Source organism: Ranitomeya variabilis, chromosome 1 (assembly GCF_051348905.1).
Source record: "Ranitomeya variabilis isolate aRanVar5 chromosome 1, aRanVar5.hap1, whole genome shotgun sequence".
Taxonomy (NCBI): Eukaryota; Metazoa; Chordata; class Amphibia; order Anura; family Dendrobatidae; genus Ranitomeya; species Ranitomeya variabilis.
The window spans coordinates 190,021,162-190,043,263 of record NC_135232.1 but is presented as its reverse complement, the minus strand read 5'-3'; positions in this window follow the sequence as shown (position 1 = coordinate 190,043,263).

Here is a 22,102-nt window from a genome sequence, read left to right as displayed (position 1 = left end):
AAGACTATGTTATCAGAAATCCTAGGTCAGAACCTAAAATACCGATTCCTGAACTGTTTTCCGGAGACAGGTTTAAGTTTAGGAATTTCGTGAATAATTGTAAATTGTTTTTGTCCCTGAGACCCTGTTCATCTGGAGATTCTGCTCAGCAAGTAAAAATTGTTATTTCGTTCTTACGGGGCGACCCTCAGGATTGGGCTTTTTCGCTGGCGCCAGGAGATCCGGCATTGGCTGATCTTGATGCGTTTTTTCTGGCGCTCGGTTTACTTTATGAGGAACCCAATCTTGAGATTCAGGCAGAAAAGGCCTTGCTGGCTATGTCTCAGGGGCAGGACGAGGCTGAAGTGTATTGCCAAAAATTTCGGAAATGGTCCGTGCTGACACATTGGAACGAGTGTGCACTGGCCGCTAATTTTAGAAATGGCCTTTCTGAAGCCATTAAGAATGTTATGGTGGGTTTTCCCATTCCCACAGGTCTGAATGATACTATGGCACTGGCTATTCAAATTGACCGGCGGTTGCGGGAGCGCAAAACCGCAAATTCCCTCATGGTGTTGTCTGAACAGACACCTGATTTAATGCAATGTGATAGAATCCTGACTAGAAATGAGCGGAAAATTCATAGACGCCGGAATGGCTTGTGCTACTACTGTGGTGATTCTACACATGTTATCTCAGCATGCTCTAAACGTATAGCTAAGGTTGTTAGTCCTGTCACCGTTGGTAATTTGCAACCTAAATTTATTCTGTCTGTAACTTTGATTTGCTCACTGTCATCTTATCCTGTCATGGCGTTTGTAGATTCAGGTGCTGCCCTGAGTCTCATGGATCTTTCATTTGCTAAGCGCTGTGGTTTTACTCTTGAACCATTAGAAAATCCTATTCCTCTTAGGGGTATTGATGCTACACCATTGGCAGCAAATAAACCGCAGTATTGGACACAGGTTACCATGTGCATGACTCCTGAACACCGCGAGGTGATACGTTTCCTGGTTTTACATAAAATGCATGATTTGGTTGTTTTAGGGCTGCCATGGTTACAGACCCATAATCCAGTCCTGGACTGGAAGGCTATGTCAGTCTCAAGTTGGGGCTGTCGTGGTATTCATGGGGATTCCCTGCCTGTGTCTATTGCTTCTTCTACGCCTTCGGAAGTTCCGGAGTATTTGTCTGATTATCAGGATGTCTTCAGTGAGTCTGAGTCCAGTGCACTGCCTCCTCATAGGGACTGTGACTGTGCTATAGATTTGATCCCAGGCAGTAAATTTCCTAAGGGAAGACTGTTTAATCTGTCGGTACCTGAACATACCGCTATGCGTTCATATATCAAGGAGTCTCTGGAGAAAGGACATATTCGTCCGTCTTCTTCCCCTCTTGGTGCGGGATTCTTTTTTGTGGCAAAAAAGGACGGATCTTTGAGACCTTGTATTGATTATCGGCTTTTAAATAAGATCACTGTCAAATTTCAGTATCCTTTACCTCTGTTGTCTGACTTGTTTGCCCGGATTAAAGGTGCCAAGTGGTTCACCAAGATAGACCTTCGTGGTGCGTACAACCTTGTGCGCATTAAGCAAGGTGATGAATGGAAAACCGCATTCAATACGCCCGAAGGTCATTTTGAGTACTTGGTGATGCCTTTTGGGCTCTCCAATGCGCCTTCAGTTTTTCAGTCCTTTATGCATGACATTTTCCGGAAGTATCTGGATAAATTTTTGATTGTTTATCTGGATGATATTTTGGTTTTTTCTGATAATTGGGATTCGCATGTGGAGCAGGTCAGGTTGGTCTTTAAAATTTTGCGTGAAAATTCTTTGTTTGTCAAGGGCTCAAAGTGTCTCTTTGGTGTGCAGAAGGTTCCCTTTTTGGGGTTCATTTTTTCCCCTTCTGCTGTGGAGATGGACCCAGTCAAGGTCCGAGCTATTCTTGATTGGACTCAGCCCTCGTCAGTTAAGAGTCTTCAGAAGTTCTTGGGCTTCGCTAACTTCTACCGTCGTTTTATCGCTAATTTTTCTAGCATTGTGAAACCTTTGACGGATATGACCAAGAAGGGCTCCGATGTAGCTAACTGGGCTCCTGCTGCCGTGGAGGCTTTCCAGGAGTTGAAACGCCGGTTTACTTCGGCGCCTGTTTTGTGCCAGCCTGACGTCTCACTTCCCTTTCAGGTTGAGGTGGATGCTTCGGAGATTGGGGCAGGGGCCGTTTTGTCGCAGAGAGGCCCTGGTTGCTCTGTTATGAAACCTTGTGCCTTTTTCTCTAGGAAGTTTTCGCCTGCCGAGCGAAATTATGATGTGGGCAATCGGGAGTTGTTGGCCATGAAATGGGCATTTGAGGAGTGGCGTCATTGGCTCGAGGGTGCTAAGCATCGTGTGGTGGTCTTGACTGATCACAAAAATCTGATGTATCTCGAGTCTGCTAAACGCCTTAATCCGAGACAGGCCCGCTGGTCATTGTTTTTCTCCCGCTTTGATTTTGTTGTCTCGTATTTACCGGGTTCAAAGAATGTGAAGGCCGATGCTCTTTCTAGGAGCTTTGTGCCTGATGCTCCTGGAGTCGCTGATCCTGTTGGTATTCTTAAAGATGGAGTTATCTTGTCAGCTATTTCTCCAGATCTGCGACGTGTGTTGCAGAGATTTCAGGCTGATAGGCCTGAGTCTTGTCCACCTGACAGACTGTTTGTCCCGGATAAGTGGACCAGCAGAGTCATTTCCGAGGTTCATTCCTCGGTGTTGGCAGGTCACCCGGGAATTTTTGGCACCAGAGATCTGGTGGCCAGGTCCTTTTGGTGGCCTTCCCTGTCAAGGGATGTGCGGTCATTTGTGCAGTCCTGTGGGACTTGTGCTCGAGCTAAGCCTTGCTGTTCTCGTGCCAGCGGTTTGCTCTTGCCCTTGCCTGTCCCGAAGAGACCTTGGACACATATCTCCATGGATTTCATTTCTGATCTTCCGCTATCTCAGGGCATGTCCGTTATCTGGGTGATATGTGATCGCTTCTCCAAGATGGTCCATTTGGTTCCTTTGCCTAAGCTGCCTTCCTCTTCCGATCTGGTTCCTGTGTTTTTCCAGAACGTGGTTCGTTTGCACGGCATCCCTGAGAATATTGTATCAGACAGAGGATCCCAGTTCGTTTCCAGGTTCTGGCGATCCTTTTGTAGTAGGATGGGCATTGATTTGTCGTTTTCGTCTGCTTTCCATCCTCAGACTAATGGACAGACGGAGTGAACCAATCAGACTTTGGAGGCTTATTTGAGGTGTTTTGTCTCTGCTGATCAGGACGATTGGGTGACATTCTTGCCGTTGGCTGAGTTTGCCCTTAATAATCGGGCTAGTTCCGCCACCTTGGTTTCGCCTTTTTTCTGCAACTCTGGTTTCCATCCTCGCTTTTCTTCGGGTCATGTGGAGCCTTCTGACTGTCCTGGGGTGGATTCTGTGGTGGATAGGTTGCAGCAGATCTGGAATCATGTGGTGGACAACTTGAAGTTGTCACAGGAGAAGGCTCAGCGCTTTGCCAACCGCCGCCGCGGTGTGGGTCCCCGACTACGCGTTGGGGATTTGGTATGGCTTTCTTCCCGCTTTGTTCCTATGAAGGTCTCCTCTCCCAAATTTAAACCTCGTTTTATTGGGCCTTACAAGATATTGGAAATCCTTAATCCTGTATCTTTTCGTCTGGATCTTCCTGTGTCGTTTGCTATTCACAATGTATTTCATAGGTCCTTGTTGCGGCGGTACATTGTGCCTGTAGTTCCTTCTGCTGAGCCTCCTGCTCCGGTGTTGGTTGAGGGCGAGTTGGAGTACGTGGTGGAGAAGATCTTGGATTCTCGCCTCTCCAGGCGGAGGCTTCAGTACCTGGTCAAGTGGAAGGGCTATGGTCAGGAGGATAATTCCTGGGTGGTCGCCTCTGATGTTCATGCGGCCGATTTAGTTCGTGCCTTTCATGCCGCTCATCCTGATCGCCCTGGTGGTCGTGGTGAGGGTTCGGTGACCCCTCACTAAGGGGGGGGTACTGTCGTGAATTTGCTTTTTGCTCCCTCTAGTGGTTACTAGTTTTTTGACTCTGTTTTTTCTGTCATTCCTTTTATCCGCACCTGGGTCGTTAGTTAGGGGTGTTGCTATATAAGCTCCCTGGACCTTCAGTTCAATGCCTGGCAACGTAGTTATCAGAGCTAGTCTTCTGTGCTCTTGTCTACTGATCCTGGTTCCAGTTATATCAGCTAAGTCTGCCTTTTGCTTGTTGCTATTTGTTTTGGTTTTGTATTTTTGTCCAGCTTGTTCCAAATCTATATCCTGACCTTTGCTGGAAGCTCTAGGGGGCTGGTGTTCTCCCCCCGGACCGTTAGACGGTTCGGGGGTTCTTGAATTTCCAGTGTGGAATGTGATAGGGTTTTTGTTGACCATATAAGTTACCTTTCTTTATTCTGCTATCAGTAAGCGGGCCTCTCTGTGCTAAACCTGGTTCATTTCTGTGTTTGTCATTTCCTCTTACCTCACCGTCATTATTTGTGGGGGGCTTCTATCCAGCTTTGGGGTCCCCTTCTCTGGAGGCAAGAAAGGTCTTTGTTTTCCTCTACTAGGGGTAGCTAGATTCTCCGGCTGGCGCGTGTCATCTAGAATCAACGTAGGAATGATCCCCGGCTACTTCTAGTGTTGGCGTTAGGAGTAGATATATGGTCAACCCAGTTACCACTGCCCTATGAGCTGGATTTTTGTATTCTGCAGACTTCCACGTTCCTCTGAGACCCTCGCCATTGGGGTCATAACACCTTCCCATATTTGTTCTTCCAGGTGTCAGTGGTGAAATGCATCCTGACAGACAGATTTTTTCATGGAATGGGTAATGTTGTTGGTGACTTGCTGTTGTAAAGCGAGCACAGGTTTCTGAGAAAAATAATGGCGACTGGGCAACTGGTGCCGAGGGACTGCGACGGCCATCAACTTTTGGAAAACGTCTGTATCCACAAGGCGGAAAGGCAGCAATTCCATGCTTAGCTTTGCCATGTGTGCGAGGAAACATTCATGTGACCACCACTGCAGGACCGAGAGCTGGCTGCTGTGCTGAGAGAGGGCAGACTACGGAGAACAGGACAAACTGCTGAACTGTGAGTGCAGTGCAGGTGGAGATGTTATGGTAGATTGAGAAAGCTGTGTTGCGCTAGGTGACACAAAAGCAGCAGTCTTGTCTACTTCTATATCAACTGCCTGGCTCTCACTCACTCCGACTGTGGTGGGTAAACAAAAGTAGGTTAAGTGGAAGAGGAGGAGAGACCACTTGATACAGCGCTTGCCATGCACTCAAGCTCTTTCTGAGCCTCATCTACAGGGCGCACGGCTGTGCGGCTGCCAAAGAAAGGGAGTATAGTAGGCCATCCAGTAGCAGATGTTGTCAGTGGACTTTGGATAGGACAAGACAGTGTTTGCTCAGTTGAACTTTTATTCACATTAACACCTAACCCACATACACGTCGAACACCAAGTCTATTTCCACTTCCACCACAAACTCGCTTTTTCCCACTCATGTTCTAAGTAGCCTTCCCCTCCTCTACCCTGCTGTTTCTCAACCTTAGGGCCACAGCTGTCAGTCATCTGTCCAGGGCCGTATTTAGAGTTTCTGCTGCCCTAGGCACTTTTAGTGCTGCCTCCCTTTTGGTGAGTATGACACTATCGGCAGTGACTTTGGCATAAATCGCTTATGTGAAAGCAGCCTTTTGCAGCAGATCTGGCAGTTTTTCCGCATCTGCCACATAACGGATCACTTACGGCAACACTGCGTTCGGCCTCATTCATTCCCTATGGGACTTACGGACATGTGCGGCACTTGCGGTTTTGCCGCGATCCGGCAAATGAGGTACTTGCAGCAATGGAAAAAAACGCTGCTAGCAGTGTTTTTTTGTCTCACCGCAAGTGCCGCACATGTCCGCAAATAGACATCACTACCTGTCCCTGCACCTTGCTAGCTCATCCCTAACCATCCCTCTCTGACCTAAAACTACACTATAAAGCTTTAGAAAAACTATTTATTAACTGACATATTCCTATGATAATGAGGGCTCCAGGCTACAGCGTAGATTGGGACAGGCAGTCTCCAGGTCTCTATTCTCTCTCTGTGCACACCCTCAGTCCCTGCCTCACTGCCTGTGCTGCACTGTGCACAGACATCCCTCCACCGGACCCGGTAATAACTGCTTGCAGTAGCATGCTGGCAGAGGTGTATGTCGGTTTTCTGGCACCCGGAGAGAAGAATTCATTTTGGCGCCCCCCCCCCAGCACACATGCGATTTGCACACTTAGTCATGTACAGACGAGCTTCTCTTCCTAATACTCTCAATGTTCAGTGAAAAACTGAGAGAAGCAGAAGAGAAGCTCGTTGTCACCGGACCATAAGTGTGAAAGTCGCATGTGAGTGAAGCGCCCATGTGACAACTACTGGAACCTGCAGAGCTGAATCCTGACATCGCAGGCTTCTGAATTCTCACAACGTATGCACTGCACACTTTTAGGATTCTCCCTTGCCGGTGGACAGTCATGTCAGCACAAGCATGTGATTTGTATACTTCTGACCACATTCCGACTAGACGTTCCCAGCCTCGCTCAGTTCATTTTCATAGAGTGAGGCCACACATGTCTAGTCAGCACGTGACCGCATGTATGTAAATCGCCGGCACGAGAGAATCCTGACAGCGTGCAGTGCGCACTGTGAGAAGTCAGAAGTCTGCAGTCACAAAGAATGACTGCAGACTCATTACAAACATGTGAAATAATACATTTGAAAAAACTGACCGTCACATCCAAACATAGACTAAGTGTGAACAGGTGCTGAACCTTAGAGTCACCAACTCTTATACAGTCAAGCAAAAAAGGCAGCACACTGCAGCGCTAACACATGCAAACATGAAACACGGAAATTGAACTGCATTACTGCACTAGAAATATGAAAAAATGAGAGCGTTTAGCACATAAAAAAAAGAAAATTAAATAGTAATATGTTGGTATAGTGTTCAAACACTTTATTTAACAGACAACTAATACCTAAAAATACTTTATTAGAAAAATAGTTAAAATTGTAGTAGACAAAAAACCCGCAAACCTACACTCAATGTGAACAAAAGGGCTACTGGTTATCCCTGTAATTCCCTATTGAACCCTTCCTAGCAGCGGAGGTTGGCACCCTAGCTTGTTCGCAAATTGGCGCCCCCACTCAACGTCGGCTGGTCCTGATATACTCTATAATACCCTACTATACAGCAGGACAGAAAGAAAAGGCCCGTATCAACACAAGGAGTGCCGCTAGGAAAATGGAAAAGGGAGGTGGGATGCAAAAGGGGATATATATATAATGGCCACAGCAAAAATTCTAAATAAAGTGAGTTAGCCTATGCAACCAGAAAACTGGAATAGCCCTCGTCGTAACAACTCAAAATATAGACACTTCAGTCGAGAATTGGAATAGGGGTGTAATATGCTGTGGAAGGCCTAGTATAACTGACCCTCACAATCCCTAAAAGATACTGTCCCTACCTGGCTGCGGAGGTTGGCACCCCTAAATAAACACGCCAGTGGCGCCCCCGCTCTCGTCGACTGCTCCTCCGTAACCCTATCTACTTACCCTGGCTCCTATAACCATAGAAGAGAGAGGGGGGGGGGGGGAAAGGACAGAGGAAATATACCAAAGTGGGTGGGGGGAATAATTAGCTCTGTGTGTGATTAAGTTATAGCTAAGGTGTCGCTTTAAAGGTGCTGTATGCTTGGAACATATTAGGATAGTTTTAAATACAGCAGATTATTACACAGTATATTGCACAAGTGCCTACCGGCAAACTACTTTCCGTCACTGGAATCGCAGTATATACTGCAGGTACAAATAATTATCGATCTATCAGAGTAATGTTTATATATAGCGATATATAAGATATTGCACAAATGCCCGCCAGTAAGCTATTTATAGTCACTGGAATAGCAGTATATACCACAAGTACAGATAATTATGCACCTATCAAAATAATTTATATATAGCGATTTATTGCACTGATTTATTGCACAAATGCCCTCTAACACACTTCTTCTAATTACCAGAGTAGTCGTATCTCCGACACCTTATTGTTATACGTTTACCCTTTTACAGTGTGTGCAAGACCAATCCCCACATATATTTGTATCTCCCACCGGTCCAAAATACCAGGGTAATGTGCTGCACAATAATAGATACCACAGAGTAAACAAATGAAACTATACTTAACCACCTATTTTTGACTCAGAGTATATCCCCTATTGCACTTTGCCTAGCATATAGCCAAAAACCCACAGATAGACCAAATTCACTTATCTGGTGTTCATATGATACTTTAGCGCCTCAACGCGTTTCCCTGCCATGATGCCAGTTCATCAGGAGGCTAATGGAGAGACCGTTGTCCATAGATTCAGCATACGGCCATCACAAAGTACTGCTTGTACTTGTAAAGCCAATTTTATGTGTACCTGGTAGCCACTTTACGGCATCTCTCTTATACCAGGTCCTACGCTTTCCTTTCCTCGCTGAGAATAAACGTCTCCATCTGAATGGGTACCTATGAAAACCTCTTCTTAGACAACATTCTCTCTCTCTGTGGAGGGGTACTGGACCTGCTGCAATTAAAACACCTGTGACTAGGAGGCGGAGTGCTCGGTCAGAAGGCTAAATAATACATTTGATTTCCGTGTTTCATGTATGCATGTGTTAGCGCTGCAGTGTGCTGCCTTTTTTGCTTGACTTCATTACAAACATGGACATCCCCTTTAATGCTCCTAACATAAATAAAACATGAGAGTTAGTTAGTATCACAAATAACATTTACATCCAGGTACCTGATAGATGACATCATCTCTGGAGTCGTTCTCCTTCTTTTCTTCATCTTGTCCAGACCCCATGATGAGTTTTCTCATCCACAGCCATCTCTGCAGACTTCCATCTTCTCCGCTCTTTTGTAGAAAATCTCCACATGATGCCCTTAAAGTGTCATTACAATGCTCCTGAATGAAAAATTGCCCCTCAGTATATTGTTTGCACAAAACATGACCCCCACCCTGTCCCTCTTATGGTACATGCTCTTTACACTGACCTCTCCTTTCCATACTGGCCCCCTCTTCACATTGTCCACTCATACTGTGTCCCCCCTATAGAGCCCAGTATTTATACTGTACTCTCTCATCACACTTCTCCCTCCTTGGTATACTGTCCACTCCTGGCTGTGCCCTTACACTGTCCCCCATGCTACGAACCCACTACTCAGTTTCTTTTCTGTACCCACTCATTTTTCTCCCCCATACTGTCTCATCACACTATTCCCCTCACTCCTCATACTGTCTCCTCTCACATCCCTCCTGTTCACCATACTGTCTCCTCATATATTTACCCCCTCGCTTTCTATACTGCCTGTGCACCTGACTCCCCATACTGTGTCTGCACACATCCCATTACCCTCACTCCCCATACTCTGTCCACATACATTTTTCACATCGCTACTCATACTGTGCCCGCATACATTCCCCCGTTCGCTCCCCATACTGTCTGCACTCATCCCCCCGTACTGTTTCCTCATACATGCCCCCATTGCCCATACATGCCCCCCATTCCCCAGTACTGTTTCCTCATACATGCCCCCATTCCCCCGTACTGTTTCTTCATACATGCCCCCCATTGCCTAGTACTGTTTCCTCATACATGCCCCCATTCCCCCATACTGTTTCCTCATACATGCCCCCATTGCCTAGTACTGTTTCCTCATACATGCCCCCCATTCCCCAGTACTGTTTCCTCATACATGCCCCCCATTCCCCCATACTGTTTCCTCATACATGCCCCCCATTCCCACTTACTGTTTCTTCATACATGCCCCCCATTCCCCCATACTGTTTCCTCATACATGCCCCCATTGCCTAGTACTGTTTCCTCATACATGCCCCCCATTCCCCAGTACTGTTTCCTCATACATGCCCCCCATTCCGCCATACTGTTTCCTCATACATGCCCCCCATTCCCCCATACTGTTTCCCCATCTCCCCCTTTGCTCTTCATTTTGTGTCCTCAAATATCCCCCCACACCTTAAATCCCCCATCCCCACTCCAATTCTCCCCACAAATAATAAATCCCCATATCCTCACTCAAATTGTCCCCACACACAATAAATCCCTCCATCCCCACTCCAATTGTCCCTACACATAATAAATCCCCTCATCCCCCTCAAACTCACCACACACATAATAAATCCTCCTATCCCAACTCAAATTGTTCCCCCCTCCTATCTTGTATGAATGGCTCAGCTTTCCTCCCCCTTGTATGAATGGCTCAGCTTCCCCCCCCTTGTATGAATGGCCCAGCTTTCCCCCCTTGTATGAATGGCTCAGCTCTCCCCCCTTGTATGAATGGCACAGCTTTCCTCCCCCTTGTACGAATGGCTCAGCTTTCCCCCCTTGTATGAATGGCTCAGCTCTCCCCCCTTGTATGAATGCCTCAGCTCTCCCCCCTTGTATGAATGGCTCAGCTTTCCTCCCCCTTGTATGAATGGCTCAGCTTTCCCCCCTTGTATGAATGGCTCAGCTTTCCTCCCCCTTGTATGAATGGCTCAGCTCTCCCCCCCTTGTATGAATGGCTCAGCTCTCCCCCCTTATATGAATGGCTCAGCTTCCCCCCCCTTGTATGAATGGCTCAGCTTTCCTCCCCCTTGTATGAATGGCTCAGCTTTCCTCCCCCTTGTATGAATGGTTCAGCTTTCCTCCCCCTTGTATGAATGGTTCAGCTATCCTCCCCCTTACATGAATGGCTCAGTTTCCTCCCCCTTGTATGAATGGCCCAGCCTTCCCCCCTTGTATGAATGGCTCAGTTTCCTCCCCCTTGTATGAATGGCTGTTTCCTCCCCCTTGTATGAATGGCTCGGCTCTCCCCCCCTTGTATGAATGGCTCAGTTTCCTCCCCCTTGTATGAATGGCCCAGCCTTCCCCCCCTTGTATGAATGGCTCAGTTTCCTCCCCCTTGTATGAATGGCTGTTTCCTCCCCCTTGTATGAATGGCTCGGCTCTCCCCCCCTTGTATGAATGGCTCAGTTTCCTCCCCCTTGTATGAATGGCCCAGCCTTCCCCCCCTTGTATGAATGGCTCAGTTTCCTCCCCCTTGTATGAATGGCTGTTTCCTCCCCCTTGTATGAATGGCTCAGCTTTCCCCCCCTTGTATGAATGGCTCAGTTTCCTCCCCCTTGTATGAATGGCTCAACTCTCCCCCCTTGTATGAATGGCTCAGCTTTACCCGGCTCCTGCTCCCATCTTGCACGCATGGCTCGCTCCTCCATCCTTCCTCCGCCCTCCTTCATCCTCCCCCCGTCCTCCCTGGCTGTCATACTCACCTTTCCACAACACGCCGAACCCAGCTCTGTCCCGGCGCGGCAGCTTCTTCCTGCGTGAGCGGTCACATGGTACCACTCATTAAGGTGATGAATATGCGTCCATATTCATCACCTAAATGAGCAGTACCATGTGACCGCTCACACAGGACGAGCTGCATGTGCCGAGACCAGGCATCGCTGGAGTATGTGAGTATGACGTCCTCAAGCGGGGGGGGGAAGTTGTGAGGTGGAAGGCGGGCGGGCGCAAGCGGGGAGGAGACCCCGGACTTAAATTTAAAAAAAATGAACAGAACAAAAAAACTTGCTCAGGTGCCGCCCCCCCGCATCGTCCCGCCCTAGGCACGTGTCCTCAAGTGCCTAGTGGCACATACGGCCCTGCATCTGTCACCAAATGAACAATCATTATTTATTGTCTTAGATAGTGTGCTTGAACAACACTCATGGCGGCAGCACTATATTAGGCCTAATGATTTTGATTTGGAGTAGCAAATGGGGGTTCCGGAGACTGCCACACAGTTTTTGCACCATCAACGTCGATGCTGGAAGATCGATTTCACCCAGGATAAGTTCACTTTCAGCAGCAGCACCAGCGCAGGAGTGACCTTCCTGCACTGTGACATTGAGCAAATGGTGCCAGCAAACAAGATGTCCATTTTTTTTATGGCCAGGGACATGTGACTTCATCAACCAATCACAGAAGACCTTGTGTCATGACATTATGGATGGTTTCTGCGCCCTGATTGATTGCTGGAAGCAACACACATAAAGTTAAGTGAAAAAAACAAACAAAAAAAGCGTGTGCCACTCCTGTAATCTCTTCACACTCTGCACTAACCTCACCGCACACCTCCACGTCATCAAACACGTCCCCTCGTCCATTCTGCTTATCATACAGCACCACTATCCTATAAAAAGTCATACAAAAGATTTACTGAAGTGTGACCGAATTTTGCCGACTTTGAGTTAAGATGCTTGTGAAAGCGAACACGAATCCGAATGTGCTACATTTGTGTCGAATTTGAGATTGGCGAACTTTTTCCAAACACGTTTTCTCATCTCTACTCCAGACCTCCTTGTAGGGTTTGCCAGAAAAATGCTCGGATTTCCCTTTGACTCCCATTATACTCGTTACTCTAAGGGAGCTTTCAAGTGTTAGGAATTGCTCGGTTTGAATAAGGAGCATCTGAGCATTTTAGTGCTCGCTCATCCCTAGCAACTAGCAATTAGGTCATTTTCTGACTTGCCTCTTTACAGTGTCCTCAGATTGTTATGACCATTCTATAGCGCAGTACAATGCTGCCATCTTGTGGTAACTTGGTTGTATTGCATAATGATGGCTACCATTGGTTAAAGTGTGCAGTAAGTGCTATATTCTTAATTGTGGGTCTGTAATTGATTATGTTCATAAAGGCTCTCTTATTAAATAACCACAGACAACATTCTGTGGATGATCAGTTCTTCCTGCGTATTAGGAGAAATATTATTCCTAGTAAGGATGAGTCATTTGTTTTCCTTAGAGAGCCTCTTGGCATTCACTTTGCTCCTAGAATGCGATGTGCTCTTTGGATTCAGAAGCTAAATGCAGCAGAATTCTGGGACAAAGAAAAAAATCTGCTTTTCATTATTTTCATATTATCTGCACATTTTCTATACCGACAGTATGTGACTATACGGAGAGTATTTTTCCCAGCTGTCAGCGCCCCTCCAGGCCTCTTCTCACTCATGCCGGATCGCACTTTTCTCTATGAGTGAGGGACAAGTGGCTTTTAAAATGTCTATGGAGTGATTCCACAGGCTTCTAATAAAAAAGGGACTTCCCGCTCACCCATAGAGAACAGTGTGATCTGGTCAGTCAGAATTGCAGTCGCGTGAGTGACAAGAGGAATAGAGCGGTGCTAGAAACCAGGGAAAATGGCGATCAGTGAGTTTATTACCGTATTTACACTAAACTAAATATGTGGGTTTAGGCAATAAAAAGTTTCATGCAAGTGCTTCTTTACTGCAACTTGTGCTAGAAAAACAATAGCCTGAGCTACAGCTACTATACCTTGAAAGGAAAAAAGGAATGGTTATTGGAAGGCGACAAAGAAAAAGGAAAACATGCTTGGTCATTAAGTGGTTAAATCCTGGAAATAATGACATGATGATTTCTCATCAGTGGCCAAGGTGACATAAAGCCACTCTGTTCACGTAACTTGACATCCATGATGGGCTGATCATCCCATCATCAGGTTGGCACTGAGAAACTGGGCGGGATATTTTAAAGGTAATTGCAATGTTTATGATTTTTCTAATGAGCAAAGCGGTTTCAAATTGTTGAAAAAAATGATTAAATTTTTTTTTCTTGTTTACATTTATTTAACTTAGTAAATGTTTATGAAAAATATGCACTTAAAATGTATTCCTCATCATAGAAGAACATTCTGAAACTAAAATTATTAAAAGAAAAATCACAAAACTTTATTGTGTTGGTATTGAACGCATATCCTCTGTTCTCTGATTTTAATGTAATAACAAGGCATCCCAGTCACAAGCTCCAGAAGTTCCTTAAGAAGACAACGCCACCTGAAGATGAATTTGAAGCTGATCATCTGTCGATGCACTTTGTGAGTTCATTTATGTATTGTGCTATCTGTGCCCAATATTTGGCACTAGCAACCTTGCCTTCTGGGAGAAAACTAATTTTGTAACTTTTTGTTTTTCCTTGGTGCATTGTGAATAAGACTCCATACACTGCTAGTCCACCTTGACCCTAAGGGCTCGCTCACACTGGCGAGTAGCCAGCATGTAACTCAGATGACTGCTATCCGATGTTTGATTGGATAGTACTCACTCCGATGTTATTCTACAGAGCAGTGCCGACTTGTGTTTTTTTCTCATGCCTAGTTGCCATAAGAAAAAAAAATAGCTGCATCCTGTATGGGCACCATATATCAGATGTAAGTCTATGGGTATGTGCAAAACATCGGACTGCACTCGGATGTCATCCGAGTGCAGTCCCATATATGCTGACTCCGGAATGGAGAAATTAAGTTCTTTATCTTCTCTGCACCTGTGATCCAATTCTCGCATGCAAGAGAATCAAATCACAGTAAAACGATCCTCGGATCACGCTCACAGCAGAGTTTGAGCCGAGGCTCACTTTCATATATCATCTGACTCTCTCACATGAGAGAATCATCGGATGCTAGTGTGAACGAGCCCTACAGGTGAATAATGAGTGATAGGAGCAATGTTAAAATTCCAATTACAGACAGTTGCAGATGAATACAATGCCTTCTATGATGTAATAAGTCAGCTGTAATGTGATTGGAATTTGCCCAATTTCTATGAATCTGTCACACGCTTGTGCACAAAGCTCAGCATTTTGGGCTCCCAAACACAAATAACGTTGCCACCCTTAATCAGCTACTTGTTTGTCTAGCTGGCACCCGAGAGCAAGCTTTGCACGATGTTAGAAATATTTTGCACGCCTGTCTTATATTACAATGTCTTTTGTTAGTAAGAAAATCTCTTCTAAGCTCTAACTGATACCTCTGTCTGCACATATGATGCAGACGATGACATTCTCAGGTTGCAATGTTCTTACACCAAGAAAAGTTCCGAAATCTTTTCTGACTATAAATGTACAGTATGTGCACACAATGTCTTATTCAGGTGGATTCCCCCTGGAACTCGCCTGAAAAAGCATCTAAACAATGCTAGAATTACAGCGCACTGCAATATCAAACCAACTGGCTGTGTATATGTGGTGTGTGAAATTTTTTTTTGCGTCTTTTAAGCGTTTTAGACTTAATAGCTGTGAAGTGGCTAAAAGTGACCTGATCATTCTGGCATTTTCCTGAAGCATCTTTTGATGGAAAAACTAAGTGGGAACGCTTCACATTGTGTTTTTGACGAGGATTTTGGACCAGTTTCAAGTTCTCTTTGTAAAGGCTTCCTATTGATTTTAATGGAAAATTCTCCCAAAAAGCAATGTAAAATAAATGGCACCATGTGTACTACAGGAGCATTTCCCCATCAATAGGAAACTTACTCAAAGGGCACTTGAAGACGTTTTTTGATGTGGATTTTCGATCAGAATCGACTCAGCCAAAACACAAAAAAAACTCTGGTCATACTTTCAGACATTATTGCGAGTATTTCCTGTGCAAAGAACGATTATATTCTCATATTTAATCCAATTAATATTACAGTTGGTTCATTCAGAAGAAGCCATTTAGATGCTTAAATTCAGCAACTGGTAACAATTCATCATTTTTTGTATGAACAATCAATTTTTGCCGATTTTGTGCAATACCTTCAACCATTATTGTTTTGTGCAGTTTGCAAATCATAAAGGTAAGTGCTATATAACCTGTCATTTGCCATCAATATGTAATTTTATTATTGGGTCTAAATTCTGGCATGTGTCATAATAAGGCCGGCCTCACACTTGGCGTAAGACAATACGCCACGTATTATACGTCCGTACTATGGCCGTAATACGGAGAAATGTTCCCAAAATATTGATCCGTAGTCAGGGTGTGTCAGCGTATTTTGCGCATGGCATCCTCCGTATGTAATCCGTATGGCATCCGTACTGCGAGATTTTCGCGCAGGCTTGCAAAACCGACATCTAATGGATTTATGTGCTCAAATGTTCGGGAAAACATATATACAGTGTATATATATATATATATATATATATATATATATATATATATATGTCATTGAGACACATATATATATATTCTGTATTTAGATTTCATTCAGCGCGATATCTGTGAACAGCCGGTAATTCAATTGCCGGCTTTTCATTTCTCCTGCACAAACCCGACAGGATATGAGACATGGTTTACATACAGTAAACCATCTCATATCCCCTTTTTTTTTTTGCATATTCCACACTACTAATGTTAGTAGTGTGTATGTGCAAAATTTCAGCGCTGTAGCTGCTGAAATAAAGGGTTAAATTGCGGAAAAAATTGGCGTGGGCTCCCGCGCAATTTTCTCCGCCAGAGTGGTAAAGCCAGTGACTGAGGGCAGATATTAATAGCCAGGAGAGGGTCCATGGTTATTGGCCCCCCCGTGGCTAAAAACATCTGCCCCCAGCCACCCCAGAAAAGGCACATCTGGAAGATGCGCCAATTCTGGCACTTGGCCACTCTCTTCCCACTCCCTGTAGCGGTGGGATATGGGGTAATGAAGGGTTAATGTCACCTTGCTATTGGAAGGTGACATTAAGCCAGATTAATAATGGAGAGGCGTCAATTATGACACCTCTCCATTATTAATCCAATTGTATGAAAGGGTTAAAAAACACACACACACACATGATTTAAAAGTAGTTTAATGAAATAAACACAGCGGTTGTTGTAATAATTTATTGTTCTCTCAATCCATCAGGAACACCATCGCTTGGAAAAATAATAAACGCACAAGATACATACCTTCTGGTGAACCGTCTCGTCCCACGAAGTAATCCATCTGAAGGGGTTAACTAATATTACAGGCAGGAGCCCTGCTAAATGCAGCGGTGCTCGTGCTTGTAATTCCCCGGCGAATGAATGAAATGTAGGTCATTGACCTACATTTCCTTCAGTCGCGGTGATGCGCCCCCTGGTGGATGTCCTCATATGACCTGGAGCGTGGGAAAAAGTTCCCAGGCTGCAGTTCATGAGAACATCCACCAGAGGGCGCCTCACCGCGACTCAATGTAAGTACAGATCCTGCTTTCCTTTCAGCACCCGGGGATTACAGGCACGAGCGAGTGGTTTATCGCAGCTCGTGCCTGTAATATTAGTTAACCCCTTCAGATGGATTACATCGTGGGACGAGACGGTTCACCAGAAGGTATGTATCTTGTGCGTTTATTATTTTTCCAAGCGAGGGTGTTCCTGATGGATTGAGAGAACAATAAATTATTACAATATATGTAGATTGTGAGCCCCATTGGGGACAGTGATGATAATGTGTGCAAACTGTAAAGCGCTGCGGAATATGTTAGCGCTATATAAAAATAAATATTATTATTATTATTACAACAACCGCTGTTTATTTCATTAAACTACTTTTAAATCATGTGTGTGTGTGTGTTTTTTAACCCTTTCCAACAATTGGATTAATAATGGATAGGTGTCATAATTGACGCCTCTCCATTATTAATCTGGCTTAATGTCACCTTACAATAGCAAGGTGGCATTAACCCTTCATTACCCCATATCCCACCGCTACAGGGAGTGGGAAGAGAGTGGCCAAGTGCCAGAATAGGCGCATCTTCCAGATGTGCCTTTTCTGGGGTGGCTGGGGGCAGAATATGCAAAAAAAAAGGGGATATGAGATGGTTTACTGTATGTAAACCATGTCTCATATCCTGTCGGGTTTGTGCAGGAGAAATGAAAAGCCGGCAATTGAATTACCGACTTTTCACTAACAGCGCTGCATATTTCTCGCAAGTCACACTGCAGGTCCGTGTGGAATCCGTATTTTTCTCGCCCCCATAGACTTTCATTAGCGATTTTTTTGCGCAATACCCTGACAAACGCAGCATGCTGCGATTTTGTACGGCCGTAGAAAGCCGTATAATACTGAACCGTAATATACGGCTGATAGGAGCAGCCCCATTGAGAATAATTGTGCCATTTATTTTGCGAGTTTTACGGACGTAATTTCTGCGCTCTTACGTCTGTAAAACTCGCTAGTGTGAGGCCGGCCTAAGGCGTAGTTGTGTTTTTTTTCTTGTACTTCTCCATTCCTGAGTAATGGCCTCATCTCCCTCGTATGTAAATCTAGTGGTGGCTCTAAACTCTCTGAGGATAATGTCTCATGGACAATGAAATTTACATACAAGGAAGAGGGGGCAATATCTCAGGAGGAGCTGGACAGGAAGAAAAAAAATGCATCAGATGTAGGCCAGAGACATGTAGTCCAAATTAACCCCTTTACCCCTCAATGTTATTTGCACCTTAACCCCTCTGAGACGAAGCCTGTTTTCACCTAAATGACCTGGCCAATTTTTACAATTTTGACCACTGTCAATTTATGAAGTAATAACTCTGGAACGCCTCAACGGATCCCGCTGATTCTGAGATTGTTTTCTCATGACATATTGTACTTTATGATAGCGGTAAAATTTATTTGAAATGACTTGCGTTTATTTGTTAAAAAATGGAAATTTGGGAAAATCTTGAAAATGTCACAATTTTCTAAATTTTTATTTTTATGCCCTTAAATCAGAGAGTCATATCGCACAAAATAGTTAATAAATAACATTTCCCACATGTCTACTTTAAATCAGCACAATTTTGGAACCAATTTTTTTTTTTTGTTAGGAAGTTATAAGGGTAAAAAAGTTAAACAGCGATTTCTCATTTTTTCAACAAATTTTACAAAACCATTTTTTTAGGGACCACATCACATTTGAAGTCACTTTGAGGGGCCTATATGATATAAAATAGCCAAAAGTGACACCATTCTAAAAACTGCACCCCTCAAGGTACTCAAAACCACATTCAAGAAGTTTATTAACCCTTCAGGTTCTTCACAAGAATTAACGGACATGGAAGGAAACAAATGAGCATTTAACTTTTTTCACAAAAATGGTCTTTTAGCAACAATTTTTTTTATTTTAACAAGTGTAAAAGGAGAAAATGGACCACTAAAGTTATTGTGCAATTTCTCCTGAATACGCCGATACCGTATTTGTGGGGGAAACCCCTGTTTGGGTGCATGGCAGGGCTTGGAAGGGAAGGAGCACCGTTTGACTTTTTGAAACCAAAATTGGCTGGAATTGAGATCGGACGTCATGTGACGTTTGGAGAGCCCCTGATGTGCCTAAACAGTGGAAAACCCCCACAGGTGACCCCATTTTGGAAACTAGACCCTTCAGGAAGCTTATTTAGATATGTGGTGAGCACTTTGAACCCCCAGGTGCTTCACAGAAGTTTAGAACGTAGAGGCGTGAAAATAAAAAATTTAATTTTTTTCCCCCAAAATGATCTTTTAGCAACAATTTTTTTGTTTTCACAAGTGTAAAAGGAGAAAATGGACCACTAAAGTTGTTGTGCAAATTCTCCTGAATATGGGATACCACATATGTGGGGGAAACCATTGTTTGAGCGCACGGCAGGGCTCAGAATGGAAGGAGTGATGTTTTGGATTGCAGACTTTGATGGAATGGTCTGTGGGCATCATGTTGCGTTTGTAGAGCCCCTGATGTGCCTTAACAGTGGAAATCTCCCACAAGTGACCCCCTTTTGGAAACTAGACCTCCCAAGGAACTTATCTAGCTGTGTGGTGAGCACTTTGAACCCTCAGGTGCTTCACAGAAGTTTAGAATGTAGAGCCGTGAAAAAAAAAATCATTTTTTTTGCCCAAAAATGATCTTTTAGCAACAATTTTTTTTATTTTCACAAGTGTTAAAGGATAAAATGAACTGCTAAAGTTGTTGTGCAATTTCTTCTGAGTACGCCGATGCCCGATATGTTGGGAAAAACTACTGTTTGGGTGCACGGCAGGGCTCAGAATGGAAGGAATGATGTTTTGGATTGAAGACTGATGGAATGGTCTCATGTTGCGTTTGCAGAGTCTCTGGTGTGCCTCAACAGTGGAAATCTCCCACAAGTGACCCCATTTTGGAAATTGGACCTCCCAAGGAATTTATTTAGATATGTGGTGAGCACTGTAAACCTCCAAGTGCCTCATATAAAATTATAACGTTGAGTCGTGAAAAAAAAAGTTTTTCCACAAAAATGATCTTTTAGCCATGATTTTTTTTATTTTCCCAAGGGTTATAGGAGAAAATAGACAGAAAAAGATATTGTGCAATTTTTCCCAAGTACGCGATACCCATATGTGGGGAAAAACCACTGTTTGGGAGCACGACGGGGCTTGGAATGGAATAAGTGACATTTTGGATTGCAGACTTTGATGGAATGGTCTGCAGGAGTCATGTTGCATTTGCAGAGCCCCTGATGTGCCTAAACAGTGGAAATCCTCCAGAAGTAGCCCCATTTTGGAAATTACACCCTGAAGGAATTTATCTAGAGGAATAGTTTTATAGTATTGATTATAATTCTTTTGGTTTTACTGATGTATGAATTTTTAATGTAGTGGTATGTGTAAGATGTGCAGGGTACATCAGATAAAAGTGTGTTGTGTCAACAGGATATAAATTAATTTTATTAGTTTGTGGATGTGTGGTAAACTTTGAAACAATCCTTAATGCAAAGGCCAGGTTTCTCAATGGAAAATTGTGTCCTTTCAGATTCCTCTCTTGGAGCATACTCTGCTGTTGTGAATTTGGATTCTGGGCTCCCCCGGTGGCTACTGGTGGAATTGAACTTGTGACATCATCTTCCCTGTTCACCTGTTCTGATTAGATCTGGGTGTCGCTATATAACCTGGCTTCTCTGTTAGATGCTTGCCGGTCAACAATGTTATCAGAAGCCTCTCTGTGCTTGTTCCTGCTCCCAGACATCTACTAGATAAGTTGGACATTCGTCCATGTTTTGTTTTTGTATTTTGGTTCCAGTTCACAGCTGCAGTTTCGTTACTGTGTCTGGAAAGCTCTTGTTGATCAGGAATTGCCACTCTGGTATTATGAGTTAATGCCAGAGTCCTAAAGTAATTTCTGGATGTGTTTTGTTAGGGTTTTCTACTGACCATGAAAGTATGCTTTCTGTCTTCTGCTATCTAGAAAGCGGACCTCAAATTTGCTAAAACTATTTTCCTGCTGCGTTTGTTGTTTCATCTCATATCACCGCCAATATATGTGGGGGGCCTCTGTCTCCTTTTTGGGCATTTCTCTAGAGGTGAGTCAGGTCTTATATTTCCCTCTGCTAGCATTATTTAGTTCTCCGGCCGGCGCTGGGCATATAGGGATAAAAAGTAGGACATGCTACCTGGCTACTTCTAGATGATGCGGTAGGTTTAGTTCATGGTCAGTATAGTTACATCTTCCAAGAGCTTGTTCCTATAGAGGCTTATGCTAGTTCTCTGGCCATGGAGATCATGACAGTTTGACCGGACACTAAAGGGTTAAAATCCTTGGCTGAGAAAGGAGAGAAATAAGAAGTCTGCTGAGAGTTTTTTTTTTTTTTTTTTTTTTTTTTTTCTCTGTGCTCTTAATTGGATCACTTGCCAGTCTGTCTATGCTGCAGTCTTTCTTTTTTTTCTCTCTCCTTATAATCTTTGAATGGCTTTGTGTTCACCTGTTAATAATGGATCTTCAGAGTGTAACTGCAGGTTTGAATAATCTCACCACGAAAGTACAAAATTTGCAAGATTTTATTATTCATGCTCCGGTATCTGAGCCGAGAATTCCTTTGCCGGAATTCTTTTCAGGGAATAGATCTAGCTTTCAGAATTTTAGAAATAATTGTAAGCTATTTTTGTCCCTGAAATCTCGTTCTGCTGGAGACCCTGCACAGCAGGTTGGGATTGTGATTTCCTTGCTCCGCGGCGACCCTCAAGACTGGGCTTTTGCATTGGCACCAGGGGATCCTGCGTTGCGCAATGTGGATGCGTTTTTTTTGGCCTTGGGCTTGCTGTATGAGGAACCTCATTTGGAACTTCAGGCAGAAAAAACTTTGATGTCCCTATCGCAGGGGCAAGATGAAGCTGAAATTTACTGCCAAAGATTCCGTAAATGGTCTGTGCTTACTCAGTGGAATGAGTGTGCCTTGGCGGCTACTTTCAGAGAGGGTCTCTCTGATGCCATTAAGGATGTTATGGTGGGGTTCCCTGTGCCTGCGGGT